The sequence below is a fragment of the Castor canadensis genome, chromosome 2 (genome assembly GCF_047511655.1).
Source record: "Castor canadensis chromosome 2, mCasCan1.hap1v2, whole genome shotgun sequence".
NCBI classification, from domain to species: domain Eukaryota; kingdom Metazoa; phylum Chordata; class Mammalia; order Rodentia; family Castoridae; genus Castor; species Castor canadensis.
Genome location: NC_133387.1, coordinates 202,716,890 through 202,735,516, shown reverse-complemented (window position 1 = coordinate 202,735,516; position 18,627 = coordinate 202,716,890). Strand labels below are relative to the sequence as shown.

The following is an 18,627-nucleotide window of genomic DNA, read 5'->3' as shown; positions in this document are numbered from 1 at the left end:
TTGAAGGTACAGAGAGGAGATAGAAGCAGAAACAATTGGAAGAAGCTACTGTCATGGCAAAAGTTTTCTGGTTTACAACTTTTAGTGTGTGTGTGTGTGTGTTACTGGGGTTTGAACTCAGGGCCTACACCTTGAGCCACTCTACCAGCCCTTTTTTGTGATGGATTTTTTTCAAGAAAGCGTCTCATGACTATTTGCTCTGCCTCCTGAGTAGCTAGGGTTACAGGCGTGAGCCACTGGTGCCCAGTTTCAATTTTTAAGGCTTGTATTTAATATGTGAGGCACAGAGAAGGCTTATGCTCTACAAATAAGTTTTGCTCAGATCTCTTGCTGATGCCTGACCCACACATGCATTTGGAGATGTTCAGCTATGGCTTAAGAAACTGAACTTAAATTTTGGCTGTTACAGTGTACACAGGATTTAAAAATCCTGATTAAGGAAAAACCAGTCTCCCTTAGAAAATCCTAGTAGAACTCAGGTTTTCTACAACATATCATTCATAATGACCAGAATACACTCCAAAATTACTCATCATACAACAAAACAGGAAATATGACTCATTTTGAAGAGAAAAGACAGCCAGGCATAATGGCACAACTTGGAAGGCTGAGGCAGGAGGATCACGAGTTTGAGGTTGGCCAGCTCAGGCTGTCCCCTATCTCAAAAATAAATAAATAAATACAACCAACAGAGACCACTTCTGTGATGATCCAGGTGCTGGCGTTGGCAGACAAGAATCTGAAAACTATGCTCAAATATGTAAATAAAAAGACATCCAGAGTGATTGGAAATACAGAAAATCTTACGGCAGACATACAAACTGTTTAAAAACCAAGTGAAATAGAAGAACAGAGTAAGACAAGACTTGAAGTGGAAACTGAATGGATCCCAGCACAAGGCAGGTGAAAGAAGAACTTGTGAATCAGAAGATGGATTGGCAGGAATGATCCAAATGCAGAAGCAGTTAGTGAATCTGTAGACTTGGGGATCCTTATAGTGGTGTCACAGGTCTAGCACACATGTCATTAGAGCTCCAGAAGGACATGGAAAAGCATTTGACTCAACAATGGCTGAAGGGTTCACAATTTAAAACCTCCAGAAACACCAAAAGGGATTAGTATTGAAAACATAACAAAACAAAAATAACATTTAGGCATATTGTAGTCAGACTGCTGCAAACAAGTCACAAAGAGAAAGATTACAGACACTGTTGGAGGAAACCACCATGGCATGAATGGGAAGTCATCACAAATCCCATGGAAAATGAAAGGGGCCTGGATCCTTGCCCTCAAAGTGCTGAAAGAGCCTCTCAACCAGATTTTTAAAATTCTTATTATTCATTTATTCACATGTGCATACATTGTTTGAGTCATTTCTCCCCCTTGCCCCCCTCCCCCACCCTCTTCCCCCTTTCCCCCTTCAATTCTAGGCAGGTCCTATTCTGCCTTTATCACTAGTTTTGTTGAAGAAAAGAGATAAGCATAATAAGGAAGACAAAGTGTTTTTGCTAGTTGAGTTAAGGATAGCTATACAGAAATATTCCTAGCATTGCTTTCATGTACACATATTATGACCCATGTTGATTCTTTACCCTGGTTACTGATCCCCTTCTCATGATAACCTCTGTAGCTTTAAGGTTTCTGTATTAGCTCCTCTGGAGTGGGGACATCAAATGCTTTCATGTTTTGGGTTTTCTACCTATTTCTATATCACCACATGTGTTCTCCCCTTGTCATGTGACCAAGTCCAACCACATTGCTGCATTTGCCCTAGATCTAAAGTCCGCATATGAGGGAGAACATACGATTTTTGGTCATCTGAGCTTGGCTGACTTCGCTCAGAATGATGTTCTCTAGTTCCATCCATTTACCTGCAAATGATAAGATTTCATTCTTCTTTATGGCTGAGTAAAATTCCAGTGTGTACAAGTACCACATTTTCTTGATCCATTCATCAGTAGTGGGGCATCTGGTTGTTTCCATGACTTGGCTATTGTGAATGGTGCTACAATAAACATGGGTGTGCAGGTGCCTCTGGAGTAACCTGTGTTGCATTCCTTTGGGTATATCCCCAGGAGTGGGATTGCTGGATCATACGGCAGGTCTATGTTTAGATTTTTAAGAAGTCTCCAAATTTTTTTCCAGAGTTCAACCAGATTTTTATTTCCAGGGAAAATACCGTTGATGAATAAAAGTAAAATAAGACATCATTTGCAGAACTCTTTATTAGCACATTCACACTGGGTGGAATGCAAGGTAAAGAGAAGCAAAACCCAATGGAAACTCAATTATTCAGGAATAAGTGAAATAGAATAGATGGTAAATATTGGTAGCAATAGAATAACTTTTTTCTACTTAGTTTATTTAAAATGTGATTGTTTAAAGAAACATGACATTATATTGTAGACTTTATAATGCATCTAAGGAAGGACAGGATAAAGGATGGGGAAGTAGTTAAATGTTCTATGTTGGTTGTAAGAATCCTATATATTTACATGGGATGCTAGTAGATTGTGAAAAGTAAAAGATTAATATTTTAATCCCAAAAGCAACTGTTAGAAATGTAATGAAAAGAGCCATAGACTAAAGGCCCACAGACAAATTAAAATGGAATTTTGAAATATATTTAATCCATATAAAATAAAGTAAAAGAAATGAACAGAGAGGCAAAAAAAACCTGAAGGAACAAACAGAAAAATACTAAGTTCATCAACCTAAACCCAACCAGATCAATAATCACATTAAATCTTAATGAATTAAACATGCTAAATAAAAGAGAAATATTAAAATGGATTTTAAAAACACTAAGAAATAACTCTCTGCTGTCTATGGACATTCACTTTAAATAAAAAAAATCACCAATAGTTTGAAAGTAAGTTTAAAAATGTTCTGTGAACATTCAGATAAGAATGCTAGCGTGACAGTGCTCACAGCAGTTAAAGTAGACTTTAGTATAAAATGCACAAAGTTCAGTACGTTAGAAAGAAATATCTATAAATGTGCACATATTCAATAACAGAGGTTCAGAGTAAGTGACACAAAATTGCACAGGATTAAAAGAAAAAATGGAGACTGCCACAACCACAGATGCAATTTTAACACTGTAGCATCAGCAAGTGACAGAACAATTTAACAAAAGTCCAGGGATGACATAGATCTAAAAACACTATTATTATGTATTGAATTGTCCCCTAAAAAGATCTGCTGAAGTCCTAACTTCTCCTACCTCAGGATGTGACCTAATTGGAAATAGGGCCTTCACAAAGGTAAAAAGTTAAAATGAGGTCATTATTAGTGCAGGACCCTAATTCATTCTTATGAAAAGAGGACATGTGAACACAGCCATGGGCTGTGGGAGGGAAGGTGATCTGGAGACACATGGGGAGAAGCCACGTGAAGACAGAGGTAAAGATTGGACGGACAAAGCCACAAGCCAAGGAGCACCAAGGATTGCTGGTCAGCACCAGAAGCTAGGAGAGGCCAGGAAGGGTCTTCTCAAGCTATATGCTTTTCTGTGGAAACTGACAAGACAATCCTAAAATTTCTATAGAACTTCTAGAAACTAGAATACTCAGAAAAAAAATAAAAGTAAGAGGACTTACACTATTTGATATGATACTGGTGTAAGAATCAACAAACAGGTTGATGGAGCTGAATAAGCAACCTACAAATGGAGCTAGATCCACAACAAATGTGTCAAAGCAACCAAATTGGAAAAGGACAGCATTTTCAACAAGTAGCACTGGAATAATCATTTATTCACAAGGCAACACATGAATCTTGCTCTGTCTCATATCATTAATTAAAATGAATTTGTAATGGAACATAGGCCCAAACACAAAAACTGAAACTAGAATACTGGCAGAAGAATCCATAGGGCAGTATCAAAAAGCAAATATATATATATATATATATATATGTATATATATGGAGAGGGGGAGAGAGAGAGAGAGAGAGAGAGAGAGAGAGAGAGAGAGAGACTACAGAGTGGAATAAAATATTTGTAAAATGTATCTGACAAAGTACTGTTATCTAGGATATACTAAGAACCCCTAAAACAAATAATAGAATAACAACCAAAGATTACTCTTAAATGGTGAAAAGATTTGGACACTCACAGAAGGCAAGTGAACACTAGCAAGCACATGAGAAGCTCCAGTATCTTGGTCACTAGGGAAGTGAAAACTCTTCCTTTCTTTCTTCTTTTCTTGTGGTGGTGGTGGTGCTGGGCTTGGGGTCAGGGCATGGGGCTCACTAGGCAGGCCCTCTACCCCTTGGGCCCTGCCTGTGGCCTTTTTCGCTGCTGGTTTTGACACAGGGCTTGCTTTTTGCTAGGCTGGTCAGAATTGTGATCCTCTTGTTTTATACTTCCCACCACAGCTGGTATGACAGGAACACACCACCATGTCTGGCCTTTTATCATTGAGATGGGGGTCTCACAAACATTTTTTTGCTCAGGCTTGCTTGGGACCATGATCTTCACAATCTCAGCCTCCCAAGTAGCTAAGATCACAGGTGGCATGAGCCACCAGTGCCCAGCTAAAAAATACAAATTTGAATGGCAGTGAAATACCAGCCCACATCTACCAGCATGACTAAGATTAAAGACATGACAATAACAAATGCTGGTAGGATATTATGCAACCACAGCTATTGTGCTTTGTTGGTAGGAGGGGAAAATTGTATATTAGAATATATCTCGCAACTTCTTATGAAATTAATTACATACCTACTCTAAGACCAATTAATTCCCCAGCATCCCTTGGGTAACCAAGGGATCTGAAAATCAATGTCCACAAAAGGACATGGGAAAAACCTCATTTTAGCTTTATTCAGAAAAGCCCACGTTGGAAGCCCAGGTGTCCATCAATAGGAAAGCAGCAGTTTCATGCCATAAAATGCTATGCAGAAACAAGAACACACCGAAGAATCATCAGAGCAACAAGAAGGATGGAGGACGAATCTCAAGAAACATGCTGCGTGAACAATTTCCAAAAAAGGATTCTACAAAATATTAAGACAAGTAAAACTAATGTATGGTGACAAACCTCAGAAGGTTGGTTTTCTCTGGGGGTGTTGAAGCAGGAGAGACTTTCCAAGCCAATGGCCATGCTCTGTATCTTGAAGGGAGTTTGGATTGCACAGGCCAGTGCATTTACACTTAAGATTTGCTCATTGCATTGTATGTGAATTTTATCAGAAAGAAAATAAAACAATTGTAAATACTCAACTCTCATTAATAATATTGGAATATTTGAGGAGAATGCACCAATGCCAACAATTCACTGTGAAAGACAATAGTAAAACTAATTAGATGAATTTCTAGATAGATAGCTAGATAGACAGATAGATAGATGACAGATGGAGGGATGGATGCAGAATCAAAGCAGCATGTACAGTGAAGTGCTAATTGAAGAGGCCATGTGCTAAGTACATGACTGTTCACTGTGAAATTCTCTCAACTTTTCTCCAGGTTTGACATTTTAATAGAATGCTGCAAACAAAAGATAATTAGTTAATTGGTAGATTACATGGTTGATGGTGTCCTGGCCCTGGGAAAAGATGTGAAAATCTAGCTGATATACAGGGGAACAGAACAGGCAAAGAGGCTCCTGAGCCCAGAAACTGGCCTTCTTTGCTCCATTATAGCTTCACCAATGAACCTGGGAGCTGGGACTGAGCAGAGGGCCAATTTCCTCTTGCATTCAATAAAACCCACTGACTCCTGCTCTGTTCAATCACCTCACTGAAAGATGGTGACTTTAAGCCTTCTCAGCACATCTATCCTGGAAATCCAGAATGGGATGGGACCTTCTGACACCACCCACTTTCTATGTATTAGGCACCTATTATATGCCACTCTTGGTACAGATAAAAATGACTCTTGTCTTCACTGGTTTTACCATTGACAAAACTCACCCGTCTTCTATTTTAATCAGTTTTTATACCCTGAATGGAAGCCTTGCAAATTCTTTTTTGTTAGCCATTTTGTTATTTCTTAAAATCTGAGCTCAAACATCCCTCTGTAATGTTGAATTTGAATACTGATCTCTGAATAGAAAGGTATAATTTGTTGTTTTATCTTCTCTGCAGTGAAACTTGACACAAGATCTCAAAGTGTCACAGTAGCTCAGCAAGGAATTGAATACATGTCCAGTGACCTAGAGTCACTTTATGCTCCCTGGAGTAGAGGTAAGGAAGAAAGGGCAGTTGGCTGCTAACCCCAACCCTGAGTCTACTTCCAAGAGAGGTCACACCCATTGCCATTCCTTACTCTGGCACCTCAACCAGCGATCTTGCTCAAAGTTTAGATGGAGAACTTGGCATCAAGAGAGGCCCATGGCCACTGAGTACTTGACCTTGACACTCGTGTTGGAAATTGGTGTGGCCTCCCATTAATATACAGAAAAGTCCTTTGTATCTTTTCCTAAATCTCTCTGGTAGAATGTAGACACATTTTGAGCTGATATTTTATTACAAATGACCCCCAACTAGGTGAGTGATACCATATTCAACAGAAAAGAAAATGAAAATGAAAATTAGTCTCCTTTGTTAGAAAGGCTGCATGCTTGCTTTGCTCAGTGACTCATGATCCTGTTCTTAAATGAATACTGTTCTCTTTGTCACAGTTGTGTGCTTGCAATTCACCAGCTCTGAAGACTTCTTCATAAGGTGACCATTCCCAGCTGTTAACCACCCTCCTCCTGACTGGAGTATCTTTGCTTATTCTCCCTCCCTGCCACCTCCCCAAGTTTTGCCTCTCAGAAGTCTAAATACCTGTTTTCCTTCTCCAGTGATTTGCAGTTAGATTCTTGGGAGATAATGATACAACAAGGACATAAGTGCATGCTTCTGCTCTGCCTGGTGCTAGTGAAGGTGATTGGTCTTTAGGACCTTGTGAGGCTCTGAGAATGACAGAGCTAGTCAGATTCCAGCCATCACCTTCCAGAGGCCAGGCGTGTCTGGGCAAGGGCTGCATAATTTGAATGGAGTCATCCACTGATGAAGCAGAATTGGCTCAGCCAGGGAGCACTCGTTGCTCTTTTAAACTCCACGGCACCAGGGATGAAGTCACCTTGCTTCTTTTAAAACTGAGATTTCCCTTGGGAGTCCCTGTCCCTTCTGTTAGAACTTAGTGGTTTTTTCCACTGCCAGTTACCAGGACCTTCTCTCAGGTAAGCAAACTTCTACTTAGTGGGCTCCCATCCAAAGAAGCTTAATTTGAGGGAACCTTGGAGGACATCCCTGGGTATATTTAGAGTGAGGTCAAGAGACACTCGATTGGGTGGGAAGGATGGCTGGTTCCTTGGCAGCTGGCCACCACCTGGTGGGATGGCAGACCCTGGCCGGGTGGACTCAGTTCTAAGTTATAAGGGTGGACATTGAAATCGAATCCAGTCTTGATTTGGGTGCTTATTCTAATAGCTGTGTAATGAGCTCATTGGTGAGGCAAGTTGGAAGTGGTCTCCTTTGGACTGGAGCCATCTATATCCCCTTTGCCCTTCTAATGACTGGCTTTGTGTTTGGGTAGACCTTTATAGAGTCTCGTAATAACCTCTGTTGTGCAGAAAAACAGTAACTCTCTCGACAGCCTTGGTTTGTTCTTTAGCTGGCTTGAATGCTTTCCTTCTTCCTCAGACATGTAGCAGGAGACAAAGGAACCCAAGATAACTGTCCTGACATGCAGGTGTCTTGTGTAAACAATGGCTGTGCTGCTGTGTGTTGGGGAGATGTGTGCAAACACATCTTAGTACTTGTCAGAACAATTTCTTCCAAGAAAATGAGCATGAGATTTTTTTGGATGTGTGTGTGACTCTGGGCATACTCTGTAATCCTACAATCTACTGAAATCTCCCTGCAACACTTCCTATGAGTTACTGTCATTGATTAAGTCATATAGCTCTTATTAGCTTTGGAAGGTGCAATAAAGGCATCTTGTTTACAACAGAGGTGCCTATAGGATTTTGGAGAGAGCTGGAACCACTATTAAGTGAAAGTGTTAAGAATTTCAGAGACCTTTACTTCTTGACATAGACCTGGGCCATATACACCATTTGGCACAATCTCAAAGAGAGGAAAACTCTGAGAGACAAAAGAAGTTTGTTTTGCTTTCAGTGCAAATGCTTTCTGATGACAATGCCTGGCTACACACTCACCTCAAACTCACCATGTGCAGAATTCATCCTCACCTATGTTCTGCTCCTCCTCTGTACACCAGCTCAGTGAAGAGCACTGGTTATCCATGGCAGTTATGGATATCTCCCCACCCTCCTTTGCCTCACATTTTCACATCTAGTTTTGGCAAGACATAAATCAGATTCAAGCTCCACATCATCTCCCAACCCATCCTTTTCTTCCCACCTCCACGGATGTCCTCTTAGTGTAAGTTCTTGTATCTTCTTCCAGGAATACTGAAATCTCCCATCTGGAATGTATTTCCTTCCCTGAAGCAGCCAGAGTGATGGTTCTAAATAATTGATCAGCACCTGTATAATATAATCAATCACCAGTCTGTTGATTTTACCTTCTTCATATGCCTCAACATTTTTACATCTGTCCTTTCCATCACTTAGTCCAGCCCATCCACACCTGAGTGACTGACAGCAAACTCTTACCTGGTCTCCTTACTACAAGGACCCTCCTAGAGCAAGTTGCTTTTCTTTCCAAACTTTTAAAGGACATTTTTACCAGAACAGAAATTGAAATACTTATTACCTTATCTGGGGATCAAACCCATTAGCATTTTTATGACTTTTGTAGGCATTTCAAGGAGAGAGGCCAAGAGAATGGGGAAGAATGGGGGAGGGTGCAAACTGAAGAATGGATGAATTTCAGACCTTGGAACCATTCAGGTCTTTATTTGAATCCCAGTACCTCTATTTCCTAGTGTGGCCTTAACCAAATGCCTAAAACGTCTTCCTCCACTGTGAAATGCAAATAATAGTGGTTACTTTACCAGGTGAATAGAAGAGGTAAGTAAGAACATTTATGAAAGATTCTGAAACCTGGCAATAAAGAATTTTTAGTTTCTTTTCTTCTTTATGTTCCTTTAAAAGTTTATAATCTCTATTACCTATCATGTATTTGTGTGTGTGTGTGTATGTGTGTGTGTGTGCATGTATATCTTTTTTTGGCCCCGTAGGAAGAAGGAATGGCAAAGAAACATTGAGAACTTTCTTGAAGAGCTTGGAGTTTACTTAGGAAGATAAAGCCAATCTAAATATCACAAAACATCTATAAAACAAGTAGTCTGAGACTAATGTGTACAGTGCCAATCAACCAAGTACATAAGCAAGAAGGGCATGAGTAAGCAGGTCTGCACACACCTGCAGATGAAATGTAAATAGATCTGTATCAAGCAATTTTAGTCAGGCTCCTTGGAGATTTAGAATCACTGGCCTCTCTGATACTGACGTAAACTCTCTCAAAAGGCTTAATATTTTCAGCATGACTTAAGGACATACCTATTCATATTCAAAGAGCCCCCCACTCATCCATTCTTCATTCATCCATCAAGCATTGATTAGGGGCTTATGTTGTAGGGGCCTAAACTTTATGAATTCTTTGCTACTCTCTCCCTGGGAGATTAATGCTGATTCTCCTCCTCTTGAATCTGGCTAGCCTTGAGGACTTGCTTGACCATTAGAATGACAAGAAAGTGACATTTTGAGACAACTGGGACTGGGTTCTAAGAAGGTTAGCAGCTTCCTCCCCTATTTATTGACCCTTCTGCTCTGGGGGACGCTGACCACCATGTAAAGTCATGTGCGTGTAGTTTGGCTCTCTAGAGAAGGAAAAAACAAATGTGATTTTTAGTGTTGCCAATGTTTGTGGTGTAAATACTCCCACTATGGATATTTCAAGCTACCAAAGTAATAGCAGTGAACACAGAGATGGGAAGAAATGCACATTGTTCAAAGCAGCCTCAGCCCATGACTGACAATTGCTTTGAGACGACCAAACCATGCGAAAGTCCCCATCTTGACATGTGGAGAAGCTACAAGGATAGAAGCCAAGCCAACCCTGGTTTTTTTTTTTAATCACAAATATGTATAAAAAGAAACCCTTAGGTGTCTCTTGAACCAGCAACTATCTGACTGTAACTGTATGAGAACTTGAATGAGAACTGTTCAGTTGAACCCAGTCACCCCAAGCAATAACAACAATCTGTAAGTTTGGGGATGGTATATATGCAGCAAGGTGATATCCTTGTTTCCTCAGACACAAGCCAGATACAGCCCTGTGAGGTGCTGTGAGGAACACAAAATCCATCCAGAGACCTCCTTCTGTACTTGCATACTCTCCTGCTTTACTCCACTAAAGAAGCAAATTTTTAGTTTTAAAAGCCCCAGGTCCTCGTTTTGCTTTTATTTTTGAAGAGTAGCTTCAAAAGAATAATTTTTGTTTGGAAAAAAAGGCATAACAAACTTGATTACTTTGCTAATGAATTTTACCACACACACACACACACACACACACGCACACACACAACTCTCTCCACACAAAGCTCTTTCCTGTTCCTTGGGCCTCATCTTACCTTCCTGTGGAGTTTGCTAGGGGAAGCAGGTAGACAGAGAAAATATGAAGATAGGGCACTTCCCAGGGCCCTGAGGCCTAATGGTGCAGCCATTGCTCTGATCATAACTCTGCAGTAAGTTAAACAGTAGTTACATATGAGCCATGTACTAGGCAAAGAGTTATTTATTCCATTAGTGTTCCCTTTAAAACTTATTTTGGCTACTGTTGGGCCTTTTACTTTCCAATGTAAACTTTGAAATAAGCTAGTCCATGTCTACAAAGACCTTACTGGGATTGTTAATTTTAATTTATAGAGAAGTGACATCTTTACTGTTTAGTCTTTCAAGCTTTGAGCATGAAAAATTTCTGCAATTACTTAGGTCTTCTTTGGATAATTTCATCAGCATTTTGTAATTTTCAGCATATAGGTTCTATACATATTTTGTTAAATTCATACCTAAGTATTTCATGTTCTTTGGAGTGATGGAAAATGGCATTTCTACCTCAGTTTCCACATACAGGTTGTTAATGTGGAGAAGTAAAATTAATGTAAGTGCTAATATCAAATCCTGCAATTGTGCTGAACTCAGTAGTTCTAAGAGGTATTTTTAAAGATTCCTTGGAATTTTCTACATAGACCATCATGTCATCTGCAGATAGAGTGTTTTTGCTTTCCATCTATGTGACTTTCATTTCTTTTTCTTGCTTTATTGTGCTAGCTAGGCTCTCGGTGATATGTTAAGCAAGAGTGGTAAAAGTAGACATCATTGTATTTTCCCAGTCTTAGTGGGAAAAACATTCAGTCTTTCACCATTCATTCCAATGTTAGCTGTGGACTTTTTATAGATGCTCTTGATCAAATTGAAGAAGTTTCCCTTTATTCCTAGTTTACTGAGAATTCTTTTACCTTATTAAATATTTTTTCTGCCTTAATTGATATGATTATATGAATTTCATCTATAGTCTGTTGATATGGTGGATTACCTCAAATGTTTTTCAAATATTGAACCATCCTTGTATATCTGGACTAAATCTCACTTGGTCAGGGAATATTGTTCTTTCTTATACACAGATGAATTCAATTTACTGATATTTTGACAAGTATTTTAGTGTCTCCATTCATGAGAATTATTGATTTGTAAGTTTCTCTTGCATTCTTTGTCTGGTTTCATAGCAAGGAATACTAGCCTTATAAAATGAGTTAGGAAGTGATTCTTTTTCTTCTAATTTTTGGAAGAGTGTGGAATTGGTGCTAACTTTTTTAAATGCTTGGTAAAATTCTCTAGTGAAATCATTTGGACCTGGAAATATCTTTTGGGGGTTTAAATTATAAATTTAATTTATTATATATGTAATATATATATATATAGAGAGAGAGAATAATATGGAATATTATTCAATAATAAAGAATAAAATCCTGTTATTTATGGTAACATGGATGGTACAGGAGGACATTTAAATGAAATAAGTCAGACACAGACAGACAAATATTTCTTCTTTTCACATATAAGTGAAAGCTGAAATGTTTGGTTCAGAGTTGCATTTGGATGAACAACTTCGAAGGCTCACCACTGTACGGTAATTATGGTCAATGACATCTAATTGTATGTTTCCAATAAAGTGGATTTTGAATGTTCCCGACATAAAAACGTAAGTGTCTGAAGTGATGGATATGCCAATTACCCTGATCTGATCATTACACCTTGTATACATGGATTGAAATATCACACTGAACCCCATAGGTGTGTACAATTATATTTCAATTCAAATATTTTAAAAATGAAAATAAGATAGAAAAAGAAACTGCGAAAAATGGGCAAAGTGCATGAGCAGCCATTCAGGAAAACAGAAATGTAGCCACCCAACAGACGAGAGAGGAAGATGACTCGCTCTTAAAAGTGCGCAGTATAGCAGTGTCAGAAGGGTCCTTCAAGCCTCAGATACAGCTTGAATCTCATGTCCTTCCCAAGCAATTCTCCCTTACAGTTAACTGTTCCTTCCAGCCCTTTACATAATTCTCTACATGAATTCTCCAAGTGTGTGCATGTCTTTCTTTTACAATTGGATTCTATTTATAAACTCTTTTGCATCTGACTTTTACATGTCATCATGACTTTTCATATCAATTCTCATAGGGTCACTTAATTTACTATAAAGTCTGGTAAAGCTCAGACTTTAGTTTATTTAACCTCTTTTTGGAGGGTATCCACATGTTCCTTTCTTCATTATAAAGAGTGCTGCTAACTTCTGTGATTGCATTCTGCAGGGTAGATACTTAGAACTGGAATTGTTGGATCAAAGGACATTTCAGTTCTATATTAAAAGATTAAACTGTTTATCAATGTGTCCTACTAAAATATGAGAATATTTGTTTCTTCAAATAATCATATCTTCAGATTAATCAACATTTTAGCCTTTGTGCAATGTATAAATAAAAAATTTCAGCTTGTACAAAATTTGTATTCTCTGAGTACCAGTGAAACTCATTTCATGTTTACAGCTCCTGTTTGCATATGTGTGAGTTATCAGGCAGACTTGTCTATCTTTCTGTTCATTGTTAGTTTTTTATTGATGTATAGCAACATTTTACAGTAGAAGTATAAATCTTTTTACATGTTGTAAATGTTGCCTTCCAGTCTCTCACTTTTATTTTACTTTATTCTTTCTTTTTAGAAAAGTTTAAAGTTTTATGTAGCCAGTGTATCTATACTCATTTATTTTATGGCTTTTTGACTTAGTGTCTTGTCAGTAAAATTTTTCCTACTCCAGAATTATAAAATTATTTCTTTTAACATGCTTAGAGATTTGATTTTATTGTATATATTTTTATTCATCTTTAATTCAGTTTTATATACTATGAAATAAGAATCAACTATTTGAAAACAAAATCAATTAACCCAATACTATTTATTATTCTGTTCTTTCCCCACTGATTTGAAATGTTTTTCATATATTTCATTGATTATTTTTTGACTTTTTATTCTATTATAACCAATCATTGGTCTGTTCCAGCAATAAGATAGTACTGTCTTAATTTTAGCTTTATAGTTTCTGCTATTACCTGTGTATATATATGCTTACACAGGCATAGATTTTGAGAAAGGCACACAAGAAACTCAAATATTACCTCAGGGAGTGGGACTGTTAGGATACTATTGATGAATGAAACTCTCTCTTTGGATCATTCTCACTAATAATGTGATCTTTAAAAAATGAATATGCATTGCTTTTATAATTAAAAATACTACCAGATTTTCTCTGCCAGAAACCCAAGTCTGTATCAGGGCATATTCTGTGTATCCATGTTTCTCAATTGTAACTCCACATAAGAATTACTGGAGAGGGGGTTAAAAATATTGATGCCCAGGGACCTGTCCCAACGGGTTCTGATTTCATAAATCTGGGCCAGTGCCTGGGACGTCAGCATTTTTTAAAAGTTCTCCAGGTGGCTCTGATGTGCAACCGCAGCTGAGAACTGATGACATAGGTGATGTGAGGCTTAAAGAGGCCCCAGAAGGCCACTGTGGTGAGGTATTTTCAGAATGCAATTACTTGGGGATGCCAATCCAGAGTGATCCTGGCATGAGTCTGAGTGAAAACAAGCCCAAGGGAAGACATGGAAAAGTACTTTGCTCATACTGCATAAAAGAACCCATCTGTGTGGTAGCCCTTTTCAGCAAAGGTAGTCACCCAGGCTCCCTCCACAGTAAGGGATTCTTATAAACTAGTTATGACCTTGAATGATGCAGGAATCACACGGAAACCATAAGTGTTCAGACTGTGGTTGGTAGTGGATGGTCCCAAAAGATCTTCAAAGTTACTGTTTCATCTGGGGAGCCTCCTTGCTCCAGCAAAAGAGGAAAGAGGACTGGATGCCAGTGACTCACACCTGCAATCTTAGATACTTGGGAGATCGGGAGGATCATGGTTCAAGGCCAGCCTAAGATGTCCATCCCTGGTCACCTGGGCCAGAGAGAAGGTAGCGTAAATGGAGCAATTGAAGGAAGATGGTGGCAGTTTTCCTTAAAATGGAAGAGACAAAGGAACATAGGCCACAAATAACTTGTCCAGGCTAAGTATTGAGTAAGCCCTTGGTGAATATTGAATAGGAGGGTGGATATCAATGAGGCATGAAACTGCTTAAATTCAAGTCAAATGCTCGGGAAGGCTGGCAGACCTCAGGACATATCCAGAGGTCTCTTCTGGCTCTAAGCAGCTAGGTTTTTAAAAGGTCTTGCTGGTCTGCAAGTTCAGGAGAATGAATTCCACTTTTCCCTTGACATTGGATCTTTGCCATGTGTAGCTAGCTGTTTAGCACTTGAAACACAACTAGTCCAAACTGATGTGTGATGTAAGTGAAAATACTCTAGATTTCAAAGTCTTAGCATGTTAAAAAAAATCTAACATTTACTTTAATAATTTTTGCATTGACTACATGTTGAAATATTATTTTGACTGCAGTAGATTAAAGTATATTATTAAAATTAATGTCACCTCTATTACTTTTTTATGATATTGGGAATTGATCTCAGGGTCTTGCCCAAGTTAGGCAAACATTCTACCACTTGAACCATGGTTCCAGCCCTTTGGTTTGCATTTTGTTTTTGAAATAGGGTCTCACTAACTTTTCCCCAACAACCCTCAAACTTGAGATTCTCCTGCTTCTGCCTTCTGCGTAGTAGGAATATAGGTATGAACCACCACACCCAGCCTGCATACGAGGCTTTTTTTTTTTTTATGAGTTATGGGTTGAATGTTTTATAATGAGTTATGGCTTGAATGTTTGTTTCACTCTAAATTCATATGTTGAAGGCCTAGTCCTCAATGTGGTGATATTTGGAGGTGTGACCATTAGGTTTATATGAGGTCATATGACCTCCATGATGGAATTGGTGTCCTTATAAGAAAAGGAAGAGAGACTAGAGTAGAGTCTGACTCCCTCTCTCCGTCATGTGAGGACATATGAAGAAACTGACCATCTGCCACCCAGGGAAAGAGCTGTCTTCATGGAACAGACTCAGTCTGGGCTTTCCCAGTCTCTAGAACTCTAAACAATAACTGTGTATGGTTTAAGCCATCAAGTTATGGTATTTTACTATAGTAACTGAAGTTGCTAAAACATGTGGCTACTAGAGAATTTAAAATTATTTATGTGGCTCGCATCTTCCTAACAAACTGTGCTAGATAGGGTGGTACTCTGGTATTTCTCCTGTTCAGATATATCTGTGAAGACCTGTGTATGAACAACAGCCCTTTGATGGAGGCTCCATCAACACCCTATTCTTGGTTTGTAATCAGAGCCATGGTATTTCATCTTGTTCTGGCTCTTTGTCTCCTAAAGTTCAGCCTAATGCCTGCTCTCAAATAGCACCACTTAATCCCCTCTGTGGCTTCCCAGAATCCCACACCAGCTGAAATTGTTTGTGGCTCTGCATCTGCAAGTCCTTTCAGAACATTTTCTGCCTCTTCACCTCTGTTGCTCTTTCCTGGCTTGTTTTCTCCCCCACTTCCTAGAACTGGCACACAGCAACGGATTCACGTTTACACTCTTACCCATTTTTTCCACTGATCTTTTTCCAGAGAAGTTCATTCTAGTCAACAGTTCTTCCTTTGAAATAAAAGACTGCCTCTCCAAAGCCTCCTCACAGTTCTTCTGATTCCCCATGAAATGAACCACACAGACAGAAACCAAGTCACTTCCAGAAGACTGTCTATTTCTAATGTTAATAACGATCATAATGAAAATAACTACTATTGTCATTTACTGAGTTTTTAGTGCTGGCCAGGATTCTTACTTGATTCATTACAGATATTTTTCATCTAATTCTCACAACAACCTGACGAAGCATGTGCTATGATTCCCCTATTACACATGGGGACAATGAGGCTCAGTGACACTCTGTGTCTTGCCCATAGACCCCTGCTAGAAAATGGATATGGGATTCAAACCCAGATCCATCCCAAAGTCCTCACTCTTACCTACTGTGTTAACACTGCCTCCCATGTGTCATATTACCTTTCAGGTTAAGAAACCAAATTGAAATTCAACGGTGTATAGAAAGTGATATTATAAGCAAATCTACTGGAATGGTAACACTGTTCTGAAGTCACATAACTCTGTTAAAGATGGAGGAATGGACTCTATGAGCCCTCATTTATACATTAGAAAAGCTGAGTTCCAGGGAGATAAGGTGATTTATCAAGGGTCAGTCCATTAAGAAAAGATCCCAAAGTACACAAGAATCAAGTTCTCTCGAAACACTTATTTTCCTTCTTCTCTGCTCATCAATAAGTAGTTAGACATTGAACTTCCTGGATGGCAGAATTTGGTGACAAATCTTTTGTGTGGTTGCTGATTTAACTCTGCATTATGTGAAGAGTTTGTAGATACAGGCTCACTTAAGTTTCTCAGCTGAAGGAGTACCAAGTCTGGTCAGGTATTGTGTTACCAGTGACAATGGAAGGGAAGCTCTGATGTGTCTTTGTCCTGAGCAGACAGCCTTCCAGTGGGAAAGACAATCATCTTGTAAAAAAAAAAGAGTGTGGTCCTCTAATAAAAAAGCATTGCCTAAATACAAAAGTTCTAAGAAACACAAAGTAGAAGGAGCTAAGTCTGCCTGCAAAGGCTTCACAGTAGAGGGGACTTTTGAGTTGGATCTCAATGTACTAACTTTAAAGATGAAAAGCCGGTGTTCCTGAGAGTTCTGCAAAAGACCTTACAATTTTTAACTGCATTAGGTCTCCTAAAAATATACTTGCTGCCACAGCTTCTTACAGAGTGGTAACATACATTATTTATTGGAATAGTTAAAATATTAACATCAATACATTCCACAAAAGCTTTATGAATACCCTGCACAGTTGGGAAAACTAGTTTGACATAATGATTTTCAAATCCCTAAACTTTCCAATTCCAAAAATCTGGTAAGAATTGGTGGAAACCAATAAGAAGCCCAGAATAATCATCTCAACTTTCAAACAGCCATTTCAGACGAAAGAAGACTCTATCCTCTAGCGTTTCATGTCTTTTTATTCATGAAAAGAAGTACTTTTTTCTCACACTGGATCTTAAAGTATTTTCTCTTCCAAACAGGCATAAGATTCTCAGAAATGCTTTTGAATTTTATCTCTTGAATACTAAGAGCCCAGACGTCTATTTAATATATTTGGATTATTTTGAGATAGAAGGAGCAGAAACTTCCAAATTAGGAATTTTAAATCATTAGCCAAACCAGGCAGCCATCCTTAGAGAGGACTGTTCTACACTTTCCTGTGGTGGACAAAGCCAATTTTGATTGGATTTTTCAGATTGCCAATGTCAAGGCAGACATAGATCTAGATAATGGAGATCTAGCTGAGAAGAGAGATCTCATCATGTGACTGTTTCCCTCTCATGCTTAAATTAGTAATTGTGTTTGTCTTCTGGATGGGAAAATACAGATTTGTTTCCTCCACTTGCAACCAAGATGTAATGCTACCTTTTATTTCTGACTCTCCTGCAAGGCTGGAGAGCATCAGAACTAGGGAGAAGTTTTGATATCCCTGGAAGAACATCTTACCTCAGACAGCCTTTGAAGGAAAGAACACAGGGCAGAAGGTCCTGAAACATCTTAATAGCATCAAAGACTATATCAATATTTTTTTGAGAATCTAAAAATGAATTCTGTGGCAGAGGTGTTCACAGATATAATGGTTACCTGAGGAGGAAGAGAGTTCCTTATCTCTGGTGCTATATAAGAAAAGACTGAGTGAGCATATGCTTAGTAAGCAAGGCTGGACTAAAGGCCCTAAGATCATCTTCCAGCTTCTAGATTCTATTATTTTCAGATCCTTGGTTTACCCTGCCTATGCCTGTATGTCTACAGTTAGCACATTGTTCTGTAATCACATGTTCAGATATTCACTATCCCTGCAAGTCTGAAAACTCCTTGAAGAAAGGGACACTGTTTATCCTTTTCTATCCCAAGTAGTTAGTGGTGACTAACACATAGGAGGCACTAAGTATTTATCAAACAAATGAATTAATTCTGAATATCACTATATACGTATATATTAATTTATATTCTTCAGCAAGTTATCTTGCTTGCTGTAAGGTTTGTGCCCTTAGAA

General features: G+C 38.7%; 1 protein-coding gene and 1 long non-coding RNA gene across 5 annotated transcripts in view; one reads left to right on the top strand and one right to left on the bottom strand.

The window, feature by feature from the left end:
- The window catches only part of LOC141420912 (uncharacterized), a 48,665-nt gene that overhangs the window by 15,443 nt on the left and 14,595 nt on the right, over window positions 1-18,627 (bottom strand). The gene's annotated exons all lie outside the window — the stretch shown is intronic.
- Window positions 6,977-18,627, top strand: part of Amotl1 (angiomotin like 1) — a 144,548-nt gene continuing 132,897 nt past the window's right edge. For 2 of the 4 annotated variants that reach the window (XM_074066886.1, XM_074066883.1), the window contains exon 1: window positions 6,987-7,175. The gene's annotated coding sequence lies outside the window, so the exon portion shown is untranslated. Of the gene's footprint in view, window positions 7,176-18,627 lie in introns of all 4 variants that reach the window. The other 2 variants (XM_074066880.1, XM_074066881.1) reach the window with 2 other exon arrangements.